We start from the raw sequence: 26,352 nt of genomic DNA, 5'->3' as shown, positions 1-26,352 counted from the left end.
GGGGATGGGTGCTGCATGGTATGGAGCAGGTGTACCGGGCCGTTTCGGGGCTGGTTCTGAGGAATCACATTGACGGCTGCCCTGATGTGACCTGCTTCCTCCGGGTCTCACGCAAGGCTGAGTGGGTCTAGAGCCGAGGACTGAAACATTTTTCTTCACTTCAACAGCACATAACTCCTTGAGACGTAATGTATGTTGATTTGACAAAATTGGTGAATTTTAAACATTTGGGTTAAAAATTTTTTAGATTGTAGGCTATGGGAGCGTTTCTGTGCACTGTCATTTGCATAAAATGATACAAAGAATTGGCAAGGCGCCAATTTGGAGATGGATAGGAAGGCTGTAGGGGAGGAGGAGGCCTCTATTAGGGCACAGTGTCTAACATTTCGCTGTTCTCTCAATAGATAATGCAGTAACGTTCCCATAGCCAGCTATCTTAACTCTGTTTAATTTTGTACTATTTGTTTTTGACAGGGGATGGCAATTTCTTGATTACAAAAGCCTAGTAAGAAGGAACCTTGTTGTTTTTTGTATCTGTATGTAAAATGTATAGTTTTGCTATGTGTACACTTATACCAATAATGGGCTGTACTTGCCAGCTAATGTGATGATTTTTTTGTATTCCTATTTGTACCTTTGCTTTTTTTAACCCAAATCATAGTTTGTTTTTATTATTGTCCATGATTTTTAAACAAAATCATGAGACTGAAACATTTTTTCTTCACTTCAACAGCAGATGACACTTTGAGAAGTTATGTATGTTGATATGACGAAATTAGTGACTTTAAAAGATTTGGGTTAAAAAATGTTGAGATTGTAGGCTATGGAAGCATTTCTGTGTACTGTCGTTTGCATAAAATGATGCAAAGAAATGGTCACGCACCGATTTTGGAGATGGATAGGAAGGCTGTAGGGGAGGAGGAGGCCTCTATTAGGGCACAGTGTCTAACATTTCGCTGTGCTCTCAATAGATAATACAGTAAAGTTCCTATAGCCAGCTATCTTAACTATAGTTTTGCTATGTGTACACTTATACCAATAATGGGCTGTACTTGCCAGCTATTGTGATGATTTTTTTGTATTCCTATTTGTACCTTTGTTTTTTTAACCCCAATCATAGTTTGTTTTAAATATTCACCATGATTTAAAAAAAAAAATCATGAGACAATCATTTTTCTTCACTTCAACAGCACATAACTCCTTGAGACGTAATGTATGTTGATTTGACAAAATTGGTGAATTTTAAACATTTGGGTTAAAAAATGTTTAGATTGTAGGCTATGGGAGCGTTTCTGTGCACTGTCATTTGCATAAAATGATACAAAGAATTGGCAAGGCGCCAATTTGGAGATGGATAGGACGGCTGTAGGGGAGGAGGAGGCCTCTATTAGGGCACAGTGTCTAATATTTCACTGTGCTCTCAATAGATAATACAGTAACGTTCCCATAGCCAGCTATCTTAACTCTGTTCAATATTGTACTATTTGTTTTTGACAGGGGATGGCAATTTCTTGATTACAAAAGCCTAGTAAGAAGGAATCTTGTTGTTTTTTATATCTGTATGTAAAATGTATAGTTTTGCTATGTGTACACTTATACCAATAATGGGCTGTACTTGCCAGCTAATGTGATGATTTTTTTGTATTCCTATTTGTACCTTTGTTTGTTTTTTAACCCAAATCATAGTTTGTTTTTATTATTGTCCATGATTTTTAAACAAAATCATGAGACTGAAACATTTTTTCTTCACTTCAACAGCATATGACACCTTGAGAAGTTATGTATGTTGATATGACGAAATTAGTGACTTTAAAAAATTTGGGTTAAAAAATGTTGAGATTGTAGGCTATGAAAGCATTACTGTGTACTGTCGTTTGCATAAAATGATGCAAAGAAATGATCACGCTACGATTTTGGAGATGGATAGGAAGGCTGTAGGGGAGGAGGAGGCCTCTATTAGGGCACAGTGTCTAACATTTCGCTGTGCTCTCAATAGATAATACAGTAAAGTTCCTATAGCCAGCTATCTTAACTATAGTTTTGCTATGTGTACACTTATACCAATAATGGGCTGTACTTGCCAGCTATTGTGATGATTTTTTTTGTATTCCTATTTGTACCTTTGTTTTTTTAACCCCAATCATAGTTTATTTAAAATATTGTCCATGATTTAAAAAAAAAATCATGAGACTGAAACATCTTTCTTCACTTCAACAGCACATAACTCCTTGAGACGTAATGTATGTTGATTTGACAAAATTGGTGAATTTTAAACATTTGGGTTAAAAATTTTTTAACTTGTAGGCTATGGGAGCTTTTCTGTGCACTGTCATTTGCATAAAATGATACAAAGAGTTGGCAACGCGCCAATTTGGAGATGGATAGGAAGGCTGTAGGGGAGGCCTCTATTAGGGCACAGTGTCTAATATTTCGCTGTGCTCTCAATAGATAATACAGTAACGTTGCCATAGCCAGCTATCTTAACTCTGTTCAATATTGTACTATTTGTTTTTGACAGGGGATGGCAATTTCTTGATTACAAAAGCCTAGTAAGAAGGAACCTTGTTGTTTTTTGTATCTGTATGTAAAATGTATAGTTTTGCTATGTGTACACTTATACCAATAATGGGCTGTACTTGCCAGCTAATGTGATGATTTTTTTGTATTCCTATTTGTACCTTTGTTTTTTTAACCCAAATCATAGTTTGTTTTTATTATTGTCCATGATTTTTAAACAAAATCATGAGACTGAAACATTTTTTCTTCACTTCAACAGCAGATGACACTTTGAGAAGTTATGTATGTTGATATGACGAAATTAGTGACTTTAAAAGATTTGGGTTAAAAAATGTTGAGATTGTAGGCTATGGAAGCATTTCTGTGTACTGTCGTTTGCATAAAATGATGCAAAGAAATGGTCACGCTACGATTTTGGAGATGGATAGGAAGGCTGTAGGGGAGGAGGAGGCCTCTATTAGGGCACAGTGTCTAACATTTCGCTGTGCTCTCAATAGATAATACAGTAAAGTTCCTATAGCCAGCTATCTTAACTATAGTTTTGCTATGTGTACACTTATACCAATAATGGGCTGTACTTGCCAGCTATTGTGATGATTTTTTTGTATTCCTATTTGTACCTTTGTTTTTTTAACCCCAATCATAGTTTGTTTTAAATATTGTCCATGATTTAAAAAAAAATCATGAGACAATCATTTTTCTTCACTTCAACAGCACATAACTCCTTGAGACGTAATGTATGTTTATTTGACAAAATTGGTGATTTTTAAACATTTGGGTTAAAAAATTTTTAGATTGTAGGCTATGGGAGCGTTTCTGTGCACTGTCATTTGCATAAAATGATACAAAGAATTGGCAAGGCGCCAATTTGGAGATGGATAGGACGGCTATAGGGGAGGAGGAGGCCTCTATTAGGGCACAGTGTCTAATATTTCACTGTGCTCTCAATAGATAATACAGTAACGTTCCCATAGCCAGCTATCTTAACTCTGTTCAATATTGTACTATTTGTTTTTGACAGGGGATGGCAATTTCTTGATTACAAAAGCCTAGTAAGAAGGAATCTTGTTGTTTTTTATATCTGTATGTAAAATGTATAGTTTTGCTATGTGTACACTTATACCAATAATGGGCTGTACTTGCCAGCTATTGTGATGATTTTTTTGTATTCCTATTTGTACCTTTGTTTTTTTAACCCCAATCATAGTTTATTTTAAATATTGTCCATTATTTTTAAAAAAAATCATGAGACTGAAACATCTTTCTTCACTTCAACAGCACATAACTCCTTGAGACGTAATGTATGTTGATTTGACAAAATTGGTGAATTTTAAACATTTGGGTTAAACATTTTTTAGATTGTAGGCTATGGGAGCGTTTCTGTGCACTGTCATTTGCATAAAATGATACAAAGAATTGGCAAGGCGCCAATTTGGAGATGGATAGGACGGCTATAGGGGAGGAGGAGGCCTCTATTAGGGCACAGTGTCTAATATTTCACTGTGCTCTCAATAGATAATACAGTAACGTTCCCATAGCCAGCTATCTTAACTCTGTTCAATATTGTACTATTTGTTTTTGACAGGGGATGGCAATTTCATGATTACAAAAGCCTAGTAAGAAGGAACCTTGTTGTTTTTTATATCTGTATGTAAAATTTATAGTTTTGCTATATGTACACTTATACCAATAATGGGCTGTACTTGCCAGCTAATGTGATGATTTTTTTGTATTCCTATTTGTACCTTTGTTTGTTTTTTAACCCAAATCATAGTTTGTTTTTATTATTGTCCATGATTTTTAAACAAAATCATGAGACTGAAACATTTTTTCTTCACTTCAACAGCATATGACACCTTGAGAAGTTATGTATGTTGATATGACGAAATTAGTGACTTTAAAAAATTTGGGTTAAAAAATGTTGAGATTGTAGGCTATGGAAGCATTACTGTGTACTGTCGTTTGCATAAAATGATGCAAAGAAATGGTCACGCACCGATTTTGGAGATGGATAGGAAGGCTGTAGGGGAGGAGGAGGCTTCTATTAGGGCACAGTGTCTAATATTTCGCTGTGCTCTCAATAGATAATACAGTAACGTTCCCATAGCCAGCTATCTTAACTATAGTTTTGCTATGTGTACACTTATACCAATAATGGGCTGTACTTGCCAGCTATTGTGATGATTTTTTTGTATTCCTATTTGTACCTTTGTTTTTTTAACCCCAATCATAGTTTATTTTAAATATTGTCCATGATTTTTAAAAAAAATCATGAGACTGAAACATCTTTCTTCACTTCAACAGCACATAACTCCTTGAGACGTAATGTATGTTGATTTGACAAAATTGGTGAATTTTAAACATTTGGGTTAAAAAAATTTTAACTTGTAGGCTATGGGAGCTTTTCTGTGCACTGTCATTTGCATAAAATGATACAAAGAGTTGGCAACGCGCCAATTTGGAGATGGATAGGAAGGCTGTAGGGGAGGCCTCTATTAGGGCACAGTGTCTAATATTTCGCTGTGCTCTCAATAGATAATACAGTAACGTTGCCATAGCCAGCTATCTTAACTCTGTTCAATATTGTACTATTTGTTTTTGACAGGGGATGGCAATTTCTTGATTACAAAAGCCTAGTAAGAAGGAACCTTGTTGTTTTTTGTATCTGTATGTAAAATGTATAGTTTTGCTATGTGTACACTTATACCAATAATGGGCTGTACTTGCCAGCTATTGTGATGATTTTTTTGTATTCCTATTTGTACCTTTGTTTTTTTAACCCAAATCATAGTTTGTTTTTATTATTGTCCATGATTTTTAAACAAAATCATGAGACTGAAACATTTTTTCTTCACTTCAACAGCAGATGACACTTTGAGAAGTTATGTATGTTGATATGACGAAATTAGTGACTTTAAAAGATTTGGGTTAAAAAATGTTGAGATTGTAGGCTATGGAAGCATTTCTGTGTACTGTCGTTTGCATAAAATGATGCAAAGAAATGGTCACGCACCGATTTTGGAGATGGATAGGAAGGCTGTAGGGGAGGAGGAGGCCTCTATTAGGGCACAGTGTCTAATATTTCGCTGTGCTCTCAATAGATAATACAGTAACGTTCCCATAGCCAGCTATCTTAACTCTGTTCAATATTGTACTATTTGATTTTGACAGGGGATGGCAATTTCTTGATTATAAAAGCTTAGTAAGAAGGAACCTTGTTGATCTTATATCTGTATGTAAAATGTATAGTTTTGCTATGTGTACACTTATACCAATAATGGGCTGTACTTGCCAGCTATTGTGATGATTTTTTTGTATTCCTGTTTGTACCTTTGTTTTTTTTAACCCAAATCATAGTTTGTTTTAAATATTGTCCATGATTTTTTAAACAAAATCATGAGACAAACATTTTTCTTCACTTCAACAGCACATAATTCATGTAGAAGTATTGTATGTTGATTTGATAAAATTGGTGAATTTTTAAAATTTGGGTTAAAAATGTTTGAGATTGTAGGCAATGGGAGCATTTCTGTATACTGTCATTTGCATAAAATGATACAAAGAATTGGTAAGGCGCCAATTTGGAGATGGATAAGAAGGCTGTAGGGGAGGAGGCCTCTATTAGGGCACAGTGTCTAACATTTCGCTGTTCTCTCAATAGATAATACAATAACGTTCCCATAGCCAGCTTTCTTAACTCTGTTTAATTTTGTACTATTTATTACAAAAGCCTAGTAAGAAGGAACCTTGTTGGTTTTATATCTGTATGTAAAATGTGTAGCTTCTCGGCTTTTTGGCTAAGATCAAGTGTAGTATCTGTTCTTATCAGTTTCATGCTGGTGGCAGGCGACGCCAGTATGGAGCTCGTGGGGATGGGTGCTGCATGGTATGGAGCAGGTGTACCGGGCCGTTTCGGGGCTGGTTCTGAGGAATCAACTTGACGGCTGCCCTGATGTGACCTGCTTCCTCCGGGTCTCACGCAAGGCTGAGTGGGTCTAGAGCCGAGGACTGAAACATTTTTCTTCACTTCAACAGCACATAACTCCTTGAGACGTAATGTATGTTGATTTGACAAAATTGGTGAATTTTAAACATTTGGGTTAAAAAATTTTTAGATTGTAGGCTATGGGAGCGTTTCTGTGCACTGTCATTTGCATAAAATGATACAAAGAATTGGTAAGGCACCAATTTGGAGATGGATAGGAAGGCTGTAGGGGAGGAGGAGGCCTCTATTAGGGCACAGTGTCTAACATTTCGCTGTTCTCTCAATAGATAATACAATAACGTTCCCATAGCCAGCTTTCTTAACTCTGTTTAATATTGTACTATTTAGTACAAAAGCCTAGTAAGAAGGAACCTTGTTGGTTTTATATCTGTATGTAAAATGTGTAGCTTCTCGGCTTTTTGGCTAAGATCAAGTGTAGTATCTGTTCTTATCAGTTTCATGCTGGTGGCAGGCGACGCCAGTATGGAGCTCGTGGGGATGGGTGCTGCATGGTATGGAGCAGGTGTACCGGGCCGTTTCGGGGCTGGTTCTGAGGAATCACCTTGACGGCTGCCCTGATGTGACCTGCTTCCTCCGGGTCTCACGCAAGGCTGAGTGGGTCTAGAGCCGAGGTACTTTAGTGCCTCGGGGAGTGGTGACCCCGAGGTGCCGAAACTCACTGGGAGGATAGACTCACTGAGTTGAAGCACGGGCACCATGATCTCTTGATTCCCGGCCTTCTGGCTAGGATCATAGAAATTTTTATAGATCCGGCCGGATGTCTAGGTAGTATAACTGCACATATTCACTTATTTATTTCTTTTTGTCTCACTGTGTAACTTTTTGCGTATTGTGTGTCCACAGGATTTGTCAGGATGCGGTAGCCCTTCTGGGTGTCCCTCCTGGTGGTCTAGGGGAGGTGTGAGTGGCCATTAGGTTCCGCACCTCCCTGCAAACACCCCGGGTGCTCCTGCTCTGACAGGGTACCTACCGTTATCGGCTCTGCGGGCAGATACCTTGGCTAACGCCTAGGGGGATGCCGTGAGCATTTGTGGTCCCTTAGTAGCTTCAGCAAAAAGGGACATCGAACCTGGAACCTCGCAGGTACCTTTTGGTCCGGAGGAGAAGGGTAAGGTTTGTTGGGGGGCCTCTCTCCTATCGGAGAAGTTCTTGCGATGGACCGCATCCTCTGTGCATTTTTTTTTTTAGTGTAACACGTTTGCTCTTTTTCTTGCACTTTGGGTGATTCGAGAGCATGTTCCTCGGCTCTTAGATAAATACAAAAACCTAGTAAGAAGGAACCTTGTTGTTTTTATATCTGTATGTAAAATGTATAGTTTTGCTATGTGTACACTTATACCAATAGTGGGCTGTACTTGCCGGCAATTGTGATGATTTTTTTATATTCCTATTTGTACCTTTATTTTTTTAACCCAAATCATAGTTTGTTTTAAATATTGTCCATGATTTTAAAAAAAATCATGAGACTGAAACATTTTTCTTCACTTCAACAGCACATAACTCCTTGAGACGTAATGTATGTTGATTTGACAAAATTGGTGAATTTTAAACATTTGGGTTAAAAATTTTTTAGATTGTAGGCTATGGGAGCGTTTCTGTGCACTGTCATTTGCATAAAATGATACAAAGAATTGGCAAGGCGCCAATTTGGAGATGGATAGGAAGGCTGTAGGGGAGGAGGAGGCCTCTATTAGGGCACAGTGTCTAACATTTCGCTGTTCTCTCAATAGATAATGCAGTAACGTTCCCATAGCCAGCTATCTTAACTCTGTTTAATTTTGTACTATTTGTTTTTGACAGGGGATGGCAATTTCTTGATTACAAAAGCCTAGTAAGAAGGAACCTTGTTGTTTTTTGTATCTGTATGTAAAATGTATAGTTTTGCTATGTGTACACTTATACCAATAATGGGCTGTACTTGCCAGCTAATGTGATGATTTTTTTGTATTCCTATTTGTACCTTTGCTTTTTTTAACCCAAATCATAGTTTGTTTTTATTATTGTCCATGATTTTTAAACAAAATCATGAGACTGAAACATTTTTTCTTCACTTCAACAGCAGATGACACTTTGAGAAGTTATGTATGTTGATATGACGAAATTAGTGACTTTAAAAGATTTGGGTTAAAAAATGTTGAGATTGTAGGCTATGGAAGCATTTCTGTGTACTGTCGTTTGCATAAAATGATGCAAAGAAATGGTCACGCACCGATTTTGGAGATGGATAGGAAGGCTGTAGGGGAGGAGGAGGCCTCTATTAGGGCACAGTGTCTAACATTTCGCTGTGCTCTCAATAGATAATACAGTAAAGTTCCTATAGCCAGCTATCTTAACTATAGTTTTGCTATGTGTACACTTATACCAATAATGGGCTGTACTTGCCAGCTATTGTGATGATTTTTTTGTATTCCTATTTGTACCTTTGTTTTTTTAACCCCAATCATAGTTTGTTTTAAATATTCACCATGATTAAAAAAAAAAAATCATGAGACAATCATTTTTCTTCACTTCAACAGCACATAACTCCTTGAGACGTAATGTATGTTGATTTGACAAAATTGGTGAATTTTAAACATTTGGGTTAAAAAATGTTTAGATTGTAGGCTATGGGAGCGTTTCTGTGCACTGTCATTTGCATAAAATGATACAAAGAATTGGCAAGGCGCCAATTTGGAGATGGATAGGACGGCTGTAGGGGAGGAGGAGGCCTCTATTAGGGCACAGTGTCTAATATTTCACTGTGCTCTCAATAGATAATACAGTAACGTTCCCATAGCCAGCTATCTTAACTCTGTTCAATATTGTACTATTTGTTTTTGACAGGGGATGGCAATTTCTTGATTACAAAAGCCTAGTAAGAAGGAATCTTGTTGTTTTTTATATCTGTATGTAAAATGTATAGTTTTGCTATGTGTACACTTATACCAATAATGGGCTGTACTTGCCAGCTAATGTGATGATTTTTTTGTATTCCTATTTGTACCTTTGTTTGTTTTTTAACCCAAATCATAGTTTGTTTTTATTATTGTCCATGATTTTTAAACAAAATCATGAGACTGAAACATTTTTTCTTCACTTCAACAGCATATGACACCTTGAGAAGTTATGTATGTTGATATGACGAAATTAGTGACTTTAAAAAATTTGGGTTAAAAAATGTTGAGATTGTAGGCTATGAAAGCATTACTGTGTACTGTCGTTTGCATAAAATGATGCAAAGAAATGATCACGCTACGATTTTGGAGATGGATAGGAAGGCTGTAGGGGAGGAGGAGGCCTCTATTAGGGCACAGTGTCTAACATTTCGCTGTGCTCTCAATAGATAATACAGTAAAGTTCCTATAGCCAGCTATCTTAACTATAGTTTTGCTATGTGTACACTTATACCAATAATGGGCTGTACTTGCCAGCTATTGTGATGATTTTTTTTGTATTCCTATTTGTACCTTTGTTTTTTTAACCCCAATCATAGTTTATTTAAAATATTGTCCATGATTTAAAAAAAAAATCATGAGACTGAAACATCTTTCTTCACTTCAACAGCACATAACTCCTTGAGACGTAATGTATGTTGATTTGACAAAATTGGTGAATTTTAAACATTTGGGTTAAAAATTTTTTAACTTGTAGGCTATGGGAGCTTTTCTGTGCACTGTCATTTGCATAAAATGATACAAAGAGTTGGCAACGCGCCAATTTGGAGATGGATAGGAAGGCTGTAGGGGAGGCCTCTATTAGGGCACAGTGTCTAATATTTCGCTGTGCTCTCAATAGATAATACAGTAACGTTGCCATAGCCAGCTATCTTAACTCTGTTCAATATTGTACTATTTGTTTTTGACAGGGGATGGCAATTTCTTGATTACAAAAGCCTAGTAAGAAGGAACCTTGTTGTTTTTTGTATCTGTATGTAAAATGTATAGTTTTGCTATGTGTACACTTATACCAATAATGGGCTGTACTTGCCAGCTAATGTGATGATTTTTTTGTATTCCTATTTGTACCTTTGTTTTTTTAACCCAAATCATAGTTTGTTTTTATTATTGTCCATGATTTTTAAACAAAATCATGAGACTGAAACATTTTTTCTTCACTTCAACAGCAGATGACACTTTGAGAAGTTATGTATGTTGATATGACGAAATTAGTGACTTTAAAAGATTTGGGTTAAAAAATGTTGAGATTGTAGGCTATGGAAGCATTTCTGTGTACTGTCGTTTGCATAAAATGATGCAAAGAAATGGTCACGCTACGATTTTGGAGATGGATAGGAAGGCTGTAGGGGAGGAGGAGGCCTCTATTAGGGCACAGTGTCTAACATTTCGCTGTGCTCTCAATAGATAATACAGTAAAGTTCCTATAGCCAGCTATCTTAACTATAGTTTTGCTATGTGTACACTTATACCAATAATGGGCTGTACTTGCCAGCTATTGTGATGATTTTTTTGTATTCCTATTTGTACCTTTGTTTTTTTAACCCCAATCATAGTTTGTTTTAAATATTGTCCATGATTTAAAAAAAAATCATGAGACAATCATTTTTCTTCACTTCAACAGCACATAACTCCTTGAGACGTAATGTATGTTGATTTGACAAAATTGGTGATTTTTAAACATTTGGGTTAAAAAATTTTTAGATTGTAGGCTATGGGAGCGTTTCTGTGCACTGTCATTTGCATAAAATGATACAAAGAATTGGCAAGGCGCCAATTTGGAGATGGATAGGACGGCTATAGGGGAGGAGGAGGCCTCTATTAGGGCACAGTGTCTAATATTTCACTGTGCTCTCAATAGATAATACAGTAACGTTCCCATAGCCAGCTATCTTAACTCTGTTCAATATTGTACTATTTGTTTTTGACAGGGGATGGCAATTTCTTGATTACAAAAGCCTAGTAAGAAGGAATCTTGTTGTTTTTTATATCTGTATGTAAAATGTATAGTTTTGCTATGTGTACACTTATACCAATAATGGGCTGTACTTGCCAGCTATTGTGATGATTTTTTTGTATTCCTATTTGTACCTTTGTTTTTTTAACCCCAATCATAGTTTATTTTAAATATTGTCCATTATTTTAAAAAAAAATCATGAGACTGAAACATCTTTCTTCACTTCAACAGCACATAACTCCTTGAGACGTAATGTATGTTGATTTGACAAAATTGGTGAATTTTAAACATTTGGGTTAAACATTTTTTAGATTGTAGGCTATGGGAGCGTTTCTGTGCACTGTCATTTGCATAAAATGATACAAAGAATTGGCAAGGCGCCAATTTGGAGATGGATAGGACGGCTATAGGGGAGGAGGAGGCCTCTATTAGGGCACAGTGTCTAATATTTCACTGTGCTCTCAATAGATAATACAGTAACGTTCCCATAGCCAGCTATCTTAACTCTGTTCAATATTGTACTATTTGTTTTTGACAGGGGATGGCAATTTCATGATTACAAAAGCCTAGTAAGAAGGAACCTTGTTGTTTTTTATATCTGTATGTAAAATTTATAGTTTTGCTATATGTACACTTATACCAATAATGGGCTGTACTTGCCAGCTAATGTGATGATTTTTTTGTATTCCTATTTGTACCTTTGTTTGTTTTTTAACCCAAATCATAGTTTGTTTTTATTATTGTCCATGATTTTTAAACAAAATCATGAGACTGAAACATTTTTTCTTCACTTCAACAGCATATGACACCTTGAGAAGTTATGTATGTTGATATGACGAAATTAGTGACTTTAAAAAATTTGGGTTAAAAAATGTTGAGATTGTAGGCTATGGAAGCATTACTGTGTACTGTCGTTTGCATAAAATGATGCAAAGAAATGGTCACGCACCGATTTTGGAGATGGATAGGAAGGCTGTAGGGGAGGAGGAGGCTTCTATTAGGGCACAGTGTCTAATATTTCGCTGTGCTCTCAATAGATAATACAGTAACGTTCCCATAGCCAGCTATCTTAACTATAGTTTTGCTATGTGTACACTTATACCAATAATGGGCTGTACTTGCCAGCTATTGTGATGATTTTTTTGTATTCCTATTTGTACCTTTGTTTTTTTAACCCCAATCATAGTTTATTTTAAATATTGTCCATGATTTTTAAAAAAAATCATGAGACTGAAACATCTTTCTTCACTTCAACAGCACATAACTCCTTGAGACGTAATGTATGTTGATTTGACAAAATTGGTGAATTTTAAACATTTGGGTTAAAAAAATTTTAACTTGTAGGCTATGGGAGCTTTTCTGTGCACTGTCATTTGCATAAAATGATACAAAGAGTTGGCAACGCGCCAATTTGGAGATGGATAGGAAGGCTGTAGGGGAGGCCTCTATTAGGGCACAGTGTCTAATATTTCGCTGTGCTCTCAATAGATAATACAGTAACGTTGCCATAGCCAGCTATCTTAACTCTGTTCAATATTGTACTATTTGTTTTTGACAGGGGATGGCAATTTCTTGATTACAAAAGCCTAGTAAGAAGGAACCTTGTTGTTTTTTGTATCTGTATGTAAAATGTATAGTTTTGCTATGTGTACACTTATACCAATAATGGGCTGTACTTGCCAGCTATTGTGATGATTTTTTTGTATTCCTATTTGTACCTTTGTTTTTTTAACCCAAATCATAGTTTGTTTTTATTATTGTCCATGATTTTTAAACAAAATCATGAGACTGAAACATTTTTTCTTCACTTCAACAGCAGATGACACTTTGAGAAGTTATGTATGTTGATATGACGAAATTAGTGACTTTAAAAGATTTGGGTTAAAAAATGTTGAGATTGTAGGCTATGGAAGCATTTCTGTGTACTGTCGTTTGCATAAAATGATGCAAAGAAATGGTCACGCACCGATTTTGGAGATGGATAGGAAGGCTGTAGGGGAGGAGGAGGCCTCTATTAGGGCACAGTGTCTAATATTTCGCTGTGCTCTCAATAGATAATACAGTAACGTTCCCATAGCCAGCTATCTTAACTCTGTTCAATATTGTACTATTTGATTTTGACAGGGGATGGCAATTTCTTGATTATAAAAGCTTAGTAAGAAGGAACCTTGTTGATCTTATATCTGTATGTAAAATGTATAGTTTTGCTATGTGTACACTTATACCAATAATGGGCTGTACTTGCCAGCTATTGTGATGATTTTTTTGTATTCCTGTTTGTACCTTTGTTTTTTTTAACCCAAATCATAGTTTGTTTTAAATATTGTCCATGATTTTTTAAACAAAATCATGAGACAAACATTTTTCTTCACTTCAACAGCACATAATTCATGTAGAAGTATTGTATGTTGATTTGATAAAATTGGTGAATTTTTAAAATTTGGGTTAAAAATGTTTGAGATTGTAGGCAATGGGAGCATTTCTGTATACTGTCATTTGCATAAAATGATACAAAGAATTGGTAAGGCGCCAATTTGGAGATGGATAAGAAGGCTGTAGGGGAGGAGGCCTCTATTAGGGCACAGTGTCTAACATTTCGCTGTTCTCTCAATAGATAATACAATAACGTTCCCATAGCCAGCTTTCTTAACTCTGTTTAATTTTGTACTATTTATTACAAAAGCCTAGTAAGAAGGAACCTTGTTGGTTTTATATCTGTATGTAAAATGTGTAGCTTCTCGGCTTTTTGGCTAAGATCAAGTGTAGTATCTGTTCTTATCAGTTTCATGCTGGTGGCAGGCGACGCCAGTATGGAGCTCGTGGGGATGGGTGCTGCATGGTATGGAGCAGGTGTACCGGGCCGTTTCGGGGCTGGTTCTGAGGAATCAACTTGACGGCTGCCCTGATGTGACCTGCTTCCTCCGGGTCTCACGCAAGGCTGAGTGGGTCTAGAGCCGAGGACTGAAACATTTTTCTTCACTTCAACAGCACATAACTCCTTGAGACGTAATGTATGTTGATTTGACAAAATTGGTGAATTTTAAACATTTGGGTTAAAAAATTTTTAGATTGTAGGCTATGGGAGCGTTTCTGTGCACTGTCATTTGCATAAAATGATACAAAGAATTGGTAAGGCACCAATTTGGAGATGGATAGGAAGGCTGTAGGGGAGGAGGAGGCCTCTATTAGGGCACAGTGTCTAACATTTCGCTGTTCTCTCAATAGATAATACAATAACGTTCCCATAGCCAGCTTTCTTAACTCTGTTTAATATTGTACTATTTAGTACAAAAGCCTAGTAAGAAGGAACCTTGTTGGTTTTATATCTGTATGTAAAATGTGTAGCTTCTCGGCTTTTTGGCTAAGATCAAGTGTAGTATCTGTTCTTATCAGTTTCATGCTGGTGGCAGGCGACGCCAGTATGGAGCTCGTGGGGATGGGTGCTGCATGGTATGGAGCAGGTGTACCGGGCCGTTTCGGGGCTGGTTCTGAGGAATCACCTTGACGGCTGCCCTGATGTGACCTGCTTCCTCCGGGTCTCACGCAAGGCTGAGTGGGTCTAGAGCCGAGGTACTTTAGTGCCTCGGGGAGTGGTGACCCCGAGGTGCCGAAACTCACTGGGAGGATAGACTCACTGAGTTGAAGCACGGGCACCATGATCTCTTGATTCCCGGCCTTCTGGCTAGGATCATAGAAATTTTTATAGATCCGGCCGGATGTCTAGGTAGTATAACTGCACATATTCACTTATTTATTTCTTTTTGTCTCACTGTGTAACTTTTTGCGTATTGTGTGTCCACAGGATTTGTCAGGATGCGGTAGCCCTTCTGGGTGTCCCTCCTGGTGGTCTAGGGGAGGTGTGAGTGGCCATTAGGTTCCGCACCTCCCTGCAAACACCCCGGGTGCTCCTGCTCTGACAGGGTACCTACCGTTATCGGCTCTGCGGGCAGATACCTTGGCTAACGCCTAGGGGGATGCCGTGAGCATTTGTGGTCCCTTAGTAGCTTCAGCAAAAAGGGACATCGAACCTGGAACCTCGCAGGTACCTTTTGGTCCGGAGGAGAAGGGTAAGGTTTGTTGGGGGGCCTCTCTCCTATCGGAGAAGTTCTTGCGATGGACCGCATCCTCTGTGCATTTTTTTTTTTAGTGTAACACGTTTGCTCTTTTTCTTGCACTTTGGGTGATTCGAGAGCATGTTCCTCGGCTCTTAGATAAATACAAAAACCTAGTAAGAAGGAACCTTGTTGTTTTTATATCTGTATGTAAAATGTATAGTTTTGCTATGTGTACACTTATACCAATAGTGGGCTGTACTTGCCGGCAATTGTGATGATTTTTTTATATTCCTATTTGTACCTTTATTTTTTTAACCCAAATCATAGTTTGTTTTAAATATTGTCCATGATTTTAAAAAAAATCATGAGACTGAAACATTTTTCTTCACTTCAACAGCACATAACTCCTTGAGACGTAATGTATGTTGATTTGACAAAATTGGTGAATTTTAAACATTTGGGTTAAAAATTTTTTAGATTGTAGGCTATGGGAGCGTTTCTGTGCACTGTCATTTGCATAAAATGATACAAAGAATTGGCAAGGCGCCAATTTGGAGATGGATAGGAAGGCTGTAGGGGAGGAGGAGGCCTCTATTAGGGCACAGTGTCTAACATTTCGCTGTTCTCTCAATAGATAATGCAGTAACGTTCCCATAGCCAGCTATCTTAACTCTGTTTAATTTTGTACTATTTGTTTTTGACAGGGGATGGCAATTTCTTGATTACAAAAGCCTAGTAAGAAGGAACCTTGTTGTTTTTTGTATCTGTATGTAAAATGTATAGTTTTGCTATGTGTACACTTATACCAATAATGGGCTGTACTTGCCAGCTAATGTGATGATTTTTTTGTATTCCTATTTGTACCTTTGTTTTTTTAACCCAAATCATAGTTTGTTTTTATTATTGTCCATGATTTTTAAACAAAATCATGAGACTGAAACATTTTTTCTTCACTTCAACAGCATTTGACACCTTGAGAAGTTATGTATGTTGATATGACGAAATTAGTGACTTTAAAAAATTTGGGTTAAAAAATGTTGACATTGTAGGCTAGGGAAGCATTACTGTGTACTGTCGTTTGCATAAAATGATGCAAAGAAATGGTCACGCTACGATTTTGGAGATGGATAGGAAGGCTGTAGGGGAGGAGGAGGCCTATATTAGGGCACAGTGTCTAACATTTCGCTGTGCTCTCAATAGATAATACAGTAAAGTTCCTATAGCCAGCTATCTTAACTATAGTTTTGCTATGTGTACACTTATACCAATAATGGGCTGTACTTGCCAGCTATTGTGATGATTTTTTTGTATTCCTATTTGTACCTTTGTTTTTTTAACCCCAATCATAGTTTGTATTAAATATTGTCCATGATTTAAAAAAAAATCATGAGACAATCATTTTTCTTCACTTCAACAGCACATAACTCCTTGAGACGTAATGTATGTTGATTTGACAAAATTGGTGATTTTTAAACATTTGGGTTAAAATTTTTTTAGATTGTAGGCTATGGGAGCGTTTCTGTGCACTGTCATTTGCATAAAATGATACAAAGAATTGGCAAGGCGCCAATTTGGAGATGGATAGGACGGCTATAGGGGAGGAGGAGGCCTCTATTAGGGCACAGTGTCTAATATTTCACTGTGCTCTCAATAGATAATACAGTAACGTTCCCATAGCCAGCTATCTTAACTCTGTTCAATATTGTACTATTTGTTTTTGACAGGGGATGGCAATTTCTTGATTACAAAAGCCTAGTAAGAAGGAATCTTGTTGTTTTTTATATCTGTATGTAAAATGTATAGTTTTGCTATGTGTACACTTATACCAATAATGGGCTGTACTTGCCAGCTATTGTGATGATTTTTTTGTATTCCTATTTGTACCTTTGTTTTTTTAACCCCAATCATAGTTTATTTTAAATATTGTCCATTATTTTTAAAAAAAATCATGAGACTGAAACATCTTTCTTCACTTCAACAGCACATAACTCCTTGAGACGTAATGTATGTTGATTTGACAAAATTGGTGAATTTTAAACATTTGGGTTAAAAATTTTTTAGATTGTAGGCTATGGGAGCGTTTCTGTGCACTGTCATTTGCATAAAATGATACAAAGAATTGGCAAGGCGCCAATTTGGAGATGGATAGGACGGCTATAGGGGAGGAGGAGGCCTCTATTAGGGCACAGTGTCTAATATTTCACTGTGCTCTCAATAGATAATACAGTAACGTTCCCATAGCCAGCTATCTTAACTCTGTTCAATATTGTACTATTTGTTTTTGACAGGGGATGGCAATTTCATGATTACAAAAGCCTAGTAAGAAGGAACCTTGTTGTTTTTTATATCTGTATGTAAAATGTATAGTTTTGCTATGTGTACACTTATACCAATAATGGGCTGTACTTGCCAGCTAATGTGATGATTTTTTTGTATTCCTATTTGTACCTTTGTTTTTTTTAACCCAAATCATAGTTTGTTTTTATTATTGTCCATGATTTTTAAACAAAATCATGAGACTGAAACATTTTTTCTTCACTTCAACAGCATATGACACCTTGAGAAGTTATGTATGTTGATATGACGAAATTAGTGACTTTAAAAAATTTGGGTTAAAAAATGTTGAGATTGTAGGCTATGGAAGCATTACTGTGTACTGTCGTTTGCATAAAATGATGCAAAGAAATGGTCACGCACCGATTTTGGAGATGGATAGGAAGGCTGTAGGGGAGGAGGAGGCCTCTATTAGGGCACAGTGTCTAACATTTCGCTGTGCTCTCAATAGATAATACAGTAAAGTTCCTATAGCCAGCTATCTTAACTATAGTTTTGCTATGTGTACACTTATACCAATAATGGGCTGTACTTGCCAGCTATTGTGATGATTTTTTTGTATTCCTATTTGTACCTTTGTTTTTTTAACCCCAATCATAGTTTGTTTTAAATATTGTCCATGATTTAAAAAAAAATCATGAGACAATCATTTTTCTTCACTTCAACAGCACATAACTCCTTGAGACGTAATGTATGTTGATTTGACAAAATTGGTGAATTTTAAACATTTGGGTTAAAAAATGTTTAGATTGTAGGCTATGGGAGCGTTTCTGTGCACTGTCATTTGCATAAAATGATACAAAGATTTGGCAAGGCGCCAATTTGGAGATGGATAGGACGGCTGTAGGGGAGGAGGAGGCCTCTATTAGGGCACAGTGTCTAATATTTCGCTGTGCTCTCAATAGATAATACAGTAACGTTGCCATAGCCAGCTATCTTAACTCTGTTCATTATTGTACTATTTGTTTTTGACAGGGGGTGGCAATTTCTTGATTACAAAAGCCTAGTAAGAAGGAACCTTGTTGTTTTTTATATCTGTATGTAAAATTTATAGTTTTGCTATATGTACACTTATACCAATAATGGGCTGTACTTGCCAGCTAATGTGATGATTTTTTTGTATTCCTATTTGTACCTTTGTTTGTTTTTTAACCCAAATCATAGTTTGTTTTTATTATTGTCCATGATTTTTAAACAAAATCATGAGACTGAAACATTTTTTCTTCACTTCAACAGCATATGACACCTTGAGAAGTTATGCATGTTGATATGACGAAATTAGTGACTTTAAAAAATTTGGGTTAAAAAATGTTGAGATTGTAGGCTATGGAAGCATTACTGTGTACTGTCGTTTGCATAAAATGATGCAAAGAAATGGTCACGCACCGATTTTGGAGATGGATAGGAAGGCTGTAGGGGAGGAGGAGGCCTCTATTAGGGCACAGTGTCTAATATTTCGCTGTGCTCTCAATAGATAATACAGTAACGTTCCCATAGCCAGCTATCTTAACTATAGTTTTGCTATGTGTACACTTATACCAATAATGGGCTGTACTTGCCAGCTATTGTGATGATTTTTTTGTATTCCTATTTGTACCTTTGTTTTTTTAACCCCAATCATAGTTTATTTTAAATAATGTCCATGATTTTTAAAAAAAATCATGAGACTGAAACATCTTTCTTCACTTCAACAGCACATAACTCCTTGAGACGTAATGTATGTTGATTTGACAAAATTGGTGAATTTTAAACATTTGGGTTAAAAAAATTTTAACTTGTAGGCTATGGGAGCTTTTCTGTGCACTGTCATTTGCATAAAATGATACAAAGAGTTGGCAACGCGCCAATTTGGAGATGGATAGGAAGGCTGTAGGGGAGGCCTCTATTAGGGCACAGTGTCTAATATTTCGCTGTGCTCTCAATAGATAATACAGTAACGTTGCCATAGCCAGCTATCTTAACTCTGTTCAATATTGTACTATTTGTTTTTGACAGGGGATGGCAATTTCTTGATTACAAAAGCCTAGTAAGAAGGAACCTTGTTGTTTTTTGTATCTGTATGTAAAATGTATAGTTTTGCTATGTGTACACTTATACCAATAATGGGCTGTACTTGCCAGCTATTGTGATGATTTTTTTGTATTCCTATTTGTACCTTTGTTTTTTTAACCCAAATCATAGTTTGTTTTTATTATTGTCCATGATTTTTAAACAAAATCATGAGACTGAAACATTTTTTCTTCACTTCAACAGCAGATGACACTTTGAGAAGTTATGTATGTTGATATGACGAAATTAGTGACTTTAAAAGATTTGGGTTAAAAAATGTTGAGATTGTAGGCTATGGAAGCATTTCTGTGTACTGTCGTTTGCATAAAATGATGCAAAGAAATGGTCACGCACCGATTTTGGAGATGGATAGGAAGGCTGTAGGGGAGGAGGAGGCCTCTATTAGGGCACAGTGTCTAATATTTCGCTGTGCTCTCAATAGATAATACAGTAACGTTCCCATAGCCAGCTATCTTAACTCTGTTCAATATTGTACTATTTGATTTTGACAGGGGATGGCAATTTCTTGATTATAAAAGCCTAGTAAGAAGGAACCTTGTTGATCTTATATCTGTATGTAAAATGTATAGTTTTGCTATGTGTACACTTATACCAATAATGGGCTGTACTTGCCAGCTACTGTGATGATTTTTTTGTATTCCTGTTTGTACCTTTGTTTTTTTTAACCCAAATCATAGTTTGTTTTAAATATTGTCCATGATTTTTTAAACAAAATCATGAGACAAACATTTTTCTTCACTTCAACAGCACATAATTCATGTAGAAGTATTGTATGTTGATTTGATAAAATTGGTGAATTTTTAAAATTTGGGTTAAAAATGTTTGAGATTGTAGGCAATGGGAGCATTTCTGTATACTGTCATTTGCATAAAATGATACAAAGAATTGGTAAGGCGCCAATTTGGAGATGGATAAGAAGGCTGTAGGGGAGGAGGCCTCTATTAGGGCACAGTGTCTAACATTTCGCTGTTCTCTCAATAGATTATACAATAACGTTCCCATAGCCAGCTTTCTTAACTCTGTTTAATTTTGTACTATTTATTACAAAAGCCTAGTAAGAAGGAACCTTGTTGGTTTTATATCTGTATGTAAAATGTGTAGCTTCTCGGCTTTTTGGCTAAGATCAAGTGTAGTATCTGTTCTTATCAGTTTCATGCTGGTGGCAGGCGACGCCAGTATGGAGCTCGTGGGGATGGGTGCTGCATGGTATGGAGCAGGTGTACCGGGCCGTTTCGGGGCTGGTTCTGAGGAATCAACTTGACGGCTGCCCTGATGTGACCTGCTTCCTCCGGGTCTCACGCAAGGCTGAGTGGGTCTAGAGCCGAGGACTGAAACATTTTTCTTCACTTCAACAGCACATAACTCCTTGAGACGTAATGTATGTTGATTTGACAAAATTGGTGAATTTTAAACATTTGGGTTAAAAAAATTTTAGATTGTAGGCTATGGGAGCGTTTCTGTGCACTGTCATTTGCATAAAATGATACAAAGAATTGGTAAGGCACCAATTTGGAGATGGATAGGAAGGCTGTAGGGGAGGAGGAGGCCTCTATTAGGGCACAGTGTCTAACATTTCGCTGTTCTCTCAATAGATAATACAATAACGTTCCCATAGCCAGCTTTCTTAACTCTGTTTAATATTGTACTATTTAGTACAAAAGCCTAGTAAGAAGGAACCTTGTTGGTTTTATATCTGTATGTAAAATGTGTAGCTTCTCGGCTTTTTGGCTAAGATCAAGTGTAGTATCTGTTCTTATCAGTTTCATGCTGGTGGCAGGCGACGCCAGTATGGAGCTCGTGGGGATGGGTGCTGCATGGTATGGAGCAGGTGTACCGGGCCGTTTCGGGGCTGGTTCTGAGGAATCACCTTGACGGCTGCCCTGATGTGACCTGCTTCCTCCGGGTCTCACGCAAGGCTGAGTGGGTCTAGAGCCGAGGTACTTTAGTGCCTCGGGGAGTGGTGACCCCGAGGTGCCGAAACTCACTGGGAGGATAGACTCACTGAGTTGAAGCACGGGCACCATGATCTCTTGATTCCCGGCCTTCTGGCTAGGATCATAGAAATTTTTATAGATCCGGCCGGATGTCTAGGTAGTATAACTGCACATATTCACTTATTTATTTCTTTTTGTCTCACTGTGTAACTTTTTGCGTATTGTGTGTCCACAGGATTTGTCAGGATGCGGTAGCCCTTCTGGGTGTCCCTCCTGGTGGTCTAGGGGAGGTGTGAGTGGCCATTAGGTTCCGCACCTCCCTGCAAACACCCCGGGTGCTCCTGCTCTGACAGGGTACCTACCGTTATCGGCTCTGCGGGCAGATACCTTGGCTAACGCCTAGGGGGATGCCGTGAGCATTTGTGGTCCCTTAGTAGCTTCAGCAAAAAGGGACATCGAACCTGGAACCTCGCAGGTACCTTTTGGTCCGGAGGAGAAGGGTAAGGTTTGTTGGGGGGCCTCTCTCCTATCGGAGAAGTTCTTGCGATGGACCGCATCCTCTGTGCATTTTTTTTTTTAGTGTAACACGTTTGCTCTTTTTCTTGCACTTTGGGTGATTCGAGAGCATGTTCCTCGGCTCTTAGATAAATACAAAAACCTAGTAAGAAGGAACCTTGTTGTTTTTATATCTGTATGTAAAATGTATAGTTTTGCTATGTGTACACTTATACCAATAGTGGGCTGTACTTGCCGGCAATTGTGATGATTTTTTTATATTCCTATTTGTACCTTTATTTTTTTAACCCAAATCATAGTTTGTTTTAAATATTGTCCATGATTTTAAAAAAAATCATGAGACTGAAACATTTTTCTTCACTTCAACAGCACATAACTCCTTGAGACGTAATGTATGTTGATTTGACAAAATTGGTGAATTTTAAACATTTGGGTTAAAAATTTTTTAGATTGTAGGCTATGGGAGCGTTTCTGTGCACTGTCATTTGCATAAAATGATACAAAGAATTGGCAAGGCGCCAATTTGGAGATGGATAGGAAGGCTGTAGGGGAGGAGGAGGCCTCTATTAGGGCACAGTGTCTAACATTTCGCTGTTCTCTCAATAGATAATGCAGTAACGTTCCCATAGCCAGCTATCTTAACTCTGTTTAATTTTGTACTATTTGTTTTTGACAGGGGATGGCAATTTCTTGATTACAAAAGCCTAGTAAGAAGGAACCTTGTTGTTTTTTGTATCTGTATGTAAAATGTATAGTTTTGCTATGTGTACACTTATACCAATAATGGGCTGTACTTGCCAGCTAATGTGATGATTTTTTTGTATTCCTATTTGTACCTTTGTTTTTTTAACCCAAATCATAGTTTGTTTTTATTATTGTCCATGATTTTTAAACAAAATCATGAGACTGAAACATTTTTTCTTCACTTCAACAGCATTTGACACCTTGAGAAGTTATGTATGTTGATATGACGAAATTAGTGACTTTAAAAAATTTGGGTTAAAAAATGTTGACATTGTAGGCTAGGGAAGCATTACTGTGTACTGTCGTTTGCATAAAATGATGCAAAGAAATGGTCACGCTACGATTTTGGAGATGGATAGGAAGGCTGTAGGGGAGGAGGAGGCCTATATTAGGGCACAGTGTCTAACATTTCGCTGTGCTCTCAATAGATAATACAGTAAAGTTCCTATAGCCAGCTATCTTAACTATAGTTTTGCTATGTGTACACTTATACCAATAATGGGCTGTACTTGCCAGCTATTGTGATGATTTTTTTGTATTCCTATTTGTACCTTTGTTTTTTTAACCCCAATCATAGTTTGTATTAAATATTGTCCATGATTTAAAAAAAAATCATGAGACAATCATTTTTCTTCACTTCAACAGCACATAACTCCTTGAGACGTAATGTATGTTGATTTGACAAAATTGGTGATTTTTAAACATTTGGGTTAAAATTTTTTTAGATTGTAGGCTATGGGAGCGTTTCTGTGCACTGTCATTTGCATAAAATGATACAAAGAATTGGCAAGGCGCCAATTTGGAGATGGATAGGATGGCTATAGGGGAGGAGGAGGCCTCTATTAGGGCACAGTGTCTAATATTTCACTGTGCTCTCAATAGATAATACAGTAACGTTCCCATAGCCAGCTATCTTAACTCTGTTCAATATTGTACTATTTGTTTTTGACAGGGGATGGCAATTTCTTGATTACAAAAGCCTAGTAAGAAGGAATCTTGTTGTTTTTTATATCTGTATGTAAAATGTATAGTTTTGCTATGTGTACACTTATACCAATAATGGGCTGTACTTGCCAGCTATTGTGATGATTTTTTTGTATTCCTATTTGTACCTTTGTTTTTTTAACCCCAATCATAGTTTATTTTAAATATTGTCCATTATTTTTAAAAAAAATCATGAGACTGAAACATCTTTCTTCACTTCAACAGCACATAACTCCTTGAGACGTAATGTATGTTGATTTGACAAAATTGGTGAATTTTAAACATTTGGGTTAAAAATTTTTTAGATTGTAGGCTATGGGAGCGTTTCTGTGCACTGTCATTTGCATAAAATGATACAAAGAATTGGCAAGGCGCCAATTTGGAGATGGATAGGACGGCTATAGGGGAGGAGGAGGCCTCTATTAGGGCACAGTGTCTAATATTTCACTGTGCTCTCAATAGATAATACAGTAACGTTCCCATAGCCAGCTATCTTAACTCTGTTCAATATTGTACTATTTGTTTTTGACAGGGGATGGCAATTTCATGATTACAAAAGCCTAGTAAGAAGGAACCTTGTTGTTTTTTATATCTGTATGTAAAATGTATAGTTTTGCTATGTGTACACTTATACCAATAATGGGCTGTACTTGCCAGCTAATGTGATGATTTTTTTGTATTCCTATTTGTACCTTTGTTTTTTTTAACCCAAATCATAGTTTGTTTTTATTATTGTCCATGATTTTTAAACAAAATCATGAGACTGAAACATTTTTTCTTCACTTCAACAGCATATGACACCTTGAGAAGTTATGTATGTTGATATGACGAAATTAGTGACTTTAAAAAATTTGGGTTAAAAAATGTTGAGATTGTAGGCTATGGAAGCATTACTGTGTACTGTCGTTTGCATAAAATGATGCAAAGAAATGGTCACGCACCGATTTTGGAGATGGATAGGAAGGCTGTAGGGGAGGAGGAGGCCTCTATTAGGGCACAGTGTCTAACATTTCGCTGTGCTCTCAATAGATAATACAGTAAAGTTCCTATAGCCAGCTATCTTAACTATAGTTTTGCTATGTGTACACTTATACCAATAATGGGCTGTACTTGCCAGCTATTGTGATGATTTTTTTGTATTCCTATTTGTACCTTTGTTTTTTTAACCCCAATCATAGTTTGTTTTAAATATTGTCCATGATTTAAAAAAAAATCATGAGACAATCATTTTTCTTCACTTCAACAGCACATAACTCCTTGAGACGTAATGTATGTTGATTTGACAAAATTGGTGAATTTTAAACATTTGGGTTAAAAAATGTTTAGATTGTAGGCTATGGGAGCGTTTCTGTGCACTGTCATTTGCATAAAATGATACAAAGATTTGGCAAGGCGCCAATTTGGAGATGGATAGGACGGCTGTAGGGGAGGAGGAGGCCTCTATTAGGGCACAGTGTCTAATATTTCGCTGTGCTCTCAATAGATAATACAGTAACGTTGCCATAGCCAGCTATCTTAACTCTGTTCATTATTGTACTATTTGTTTTTGACAGGGGGTGGCAATTTCTTGATTACAAAAGCCTAGTAAGAAGGAACCTTGTTGTTTTTTATATCTGTATGTAAAATTTATAGTTTTGCTATATGTACACTTATACCAATAATGGGCTGTACTTGCCAGCTAATGTGATGATTTTTTTGTATTCCTATTTGTACCTTTGTTTGTTTTTTAACCCAAATCATAGTTTGTTTTTATTATTGTCCATGATTTTTAAACAAAATCATGAGACTGAAACATTTTTTCTTCACTTCAACAGCATATGACACCTTGAGAAGTTATGCATGTTGATATGACGAAATTAGTGACTTTAAAAAATTTGGGTTAAAAAATGTTGAGATTGTAGGCTATGGAAGCATTACTGTGTACTGTCGTTTGCATAAAATGATGCAAAGAAATGGTCACGCACCGATTTTGGAGATGGATAGGAAGGCTGTAGGGGAGGAGGAGGCCTCTATTAGGGCACAGTGTCTAATATTTCGCTGTGCTCTCAATAGATAATACAGTAACGTTCCCATAGCCAGCTATCTTAACTATAGTTTTGCTATGTGTACACTTATACCAATAATGGGCTGTACTTGCCAGCTATTGTGATGATTTTTTTGTATTCCTATTTGTACCTTTGTTTTTTTAACCCCAATCATAGTTTATTTTAAATAATGTCCATGATTTTTAAAAAAAATCATGAGACTGAAACATCTTTCTTCACTTCAACAGCACATAACTCCTTGAGACGTAATGTATGTT

The 26,352-nt window shown here is 36.8% G+C and overlaps 6 pseudogenes; all 6 read left to right on the top strand.

The window, feature by feature from the left end:
* The first annotated feature begins 6,294 nt into the window (after positions 1-6,294).
* On the top strand, positions 6,295-6,385 carry LOC130359668 (U2 spliceosomal RNA; annotated as a pseudogene).
* Positions 6,386-6,905: 520 nt separating this feature from the next.
* Positions 6,906-6,996, top strand: LOC130359657 (U2 spliceosomal RNA; annotated as a pseudogene).
* A 7,147-nt stretch (positions 6,997-14,143) lies between these two features.
* Positions 14,144-14,234, top strand: LOC130359645 (U2 spliceosomal RNA; annotated as a pseudogene).
* A 520-nt stretch (positions 14,235-14,754) lies between these two features.
* On the top strand, positions 14,755-14,845 carry LOC130359634 (U2 spliceosomal RNA; annotated as a pseudogene).
* Positions 14,846-20,969: 6,124 nt separating this feature from the next.
* On the top strand, positions 20,970-21,060 carry LOC130359622 (U2 spliceosomal RNA; annotated as a pseudogene).
* A 520-nt stretch (positions 21,061-21,580) lies between these two features.
* Positions 21,581-21,671, top strand: LOC130359610 (U2 spliceosomal RNA; annotated as a pseudogene).
* Positions 21,672-26,352: the final 4,681 nt, after the last annotated feature.

Source organism: Hyla sarda, chromosome 2, assembly GCF_029499605.1.
Source record: "Hyla sarda isolate aHylSar1 chromosome 2, aHylSar1.hap1, whole genome shotgun sequence".
Classification (NCBI taxonomy): domain Eukaryota; kingdom Metazoa; phylum Chordata; class Amphibia; order Anura; family Hylidae; genus Hyla; species Hyla sarda.
The sequence above is the reverse complement of the archived record's forward strand: the minus strand, read 5'-3'. Positions and strand labels throughout refer to the sequence as shown.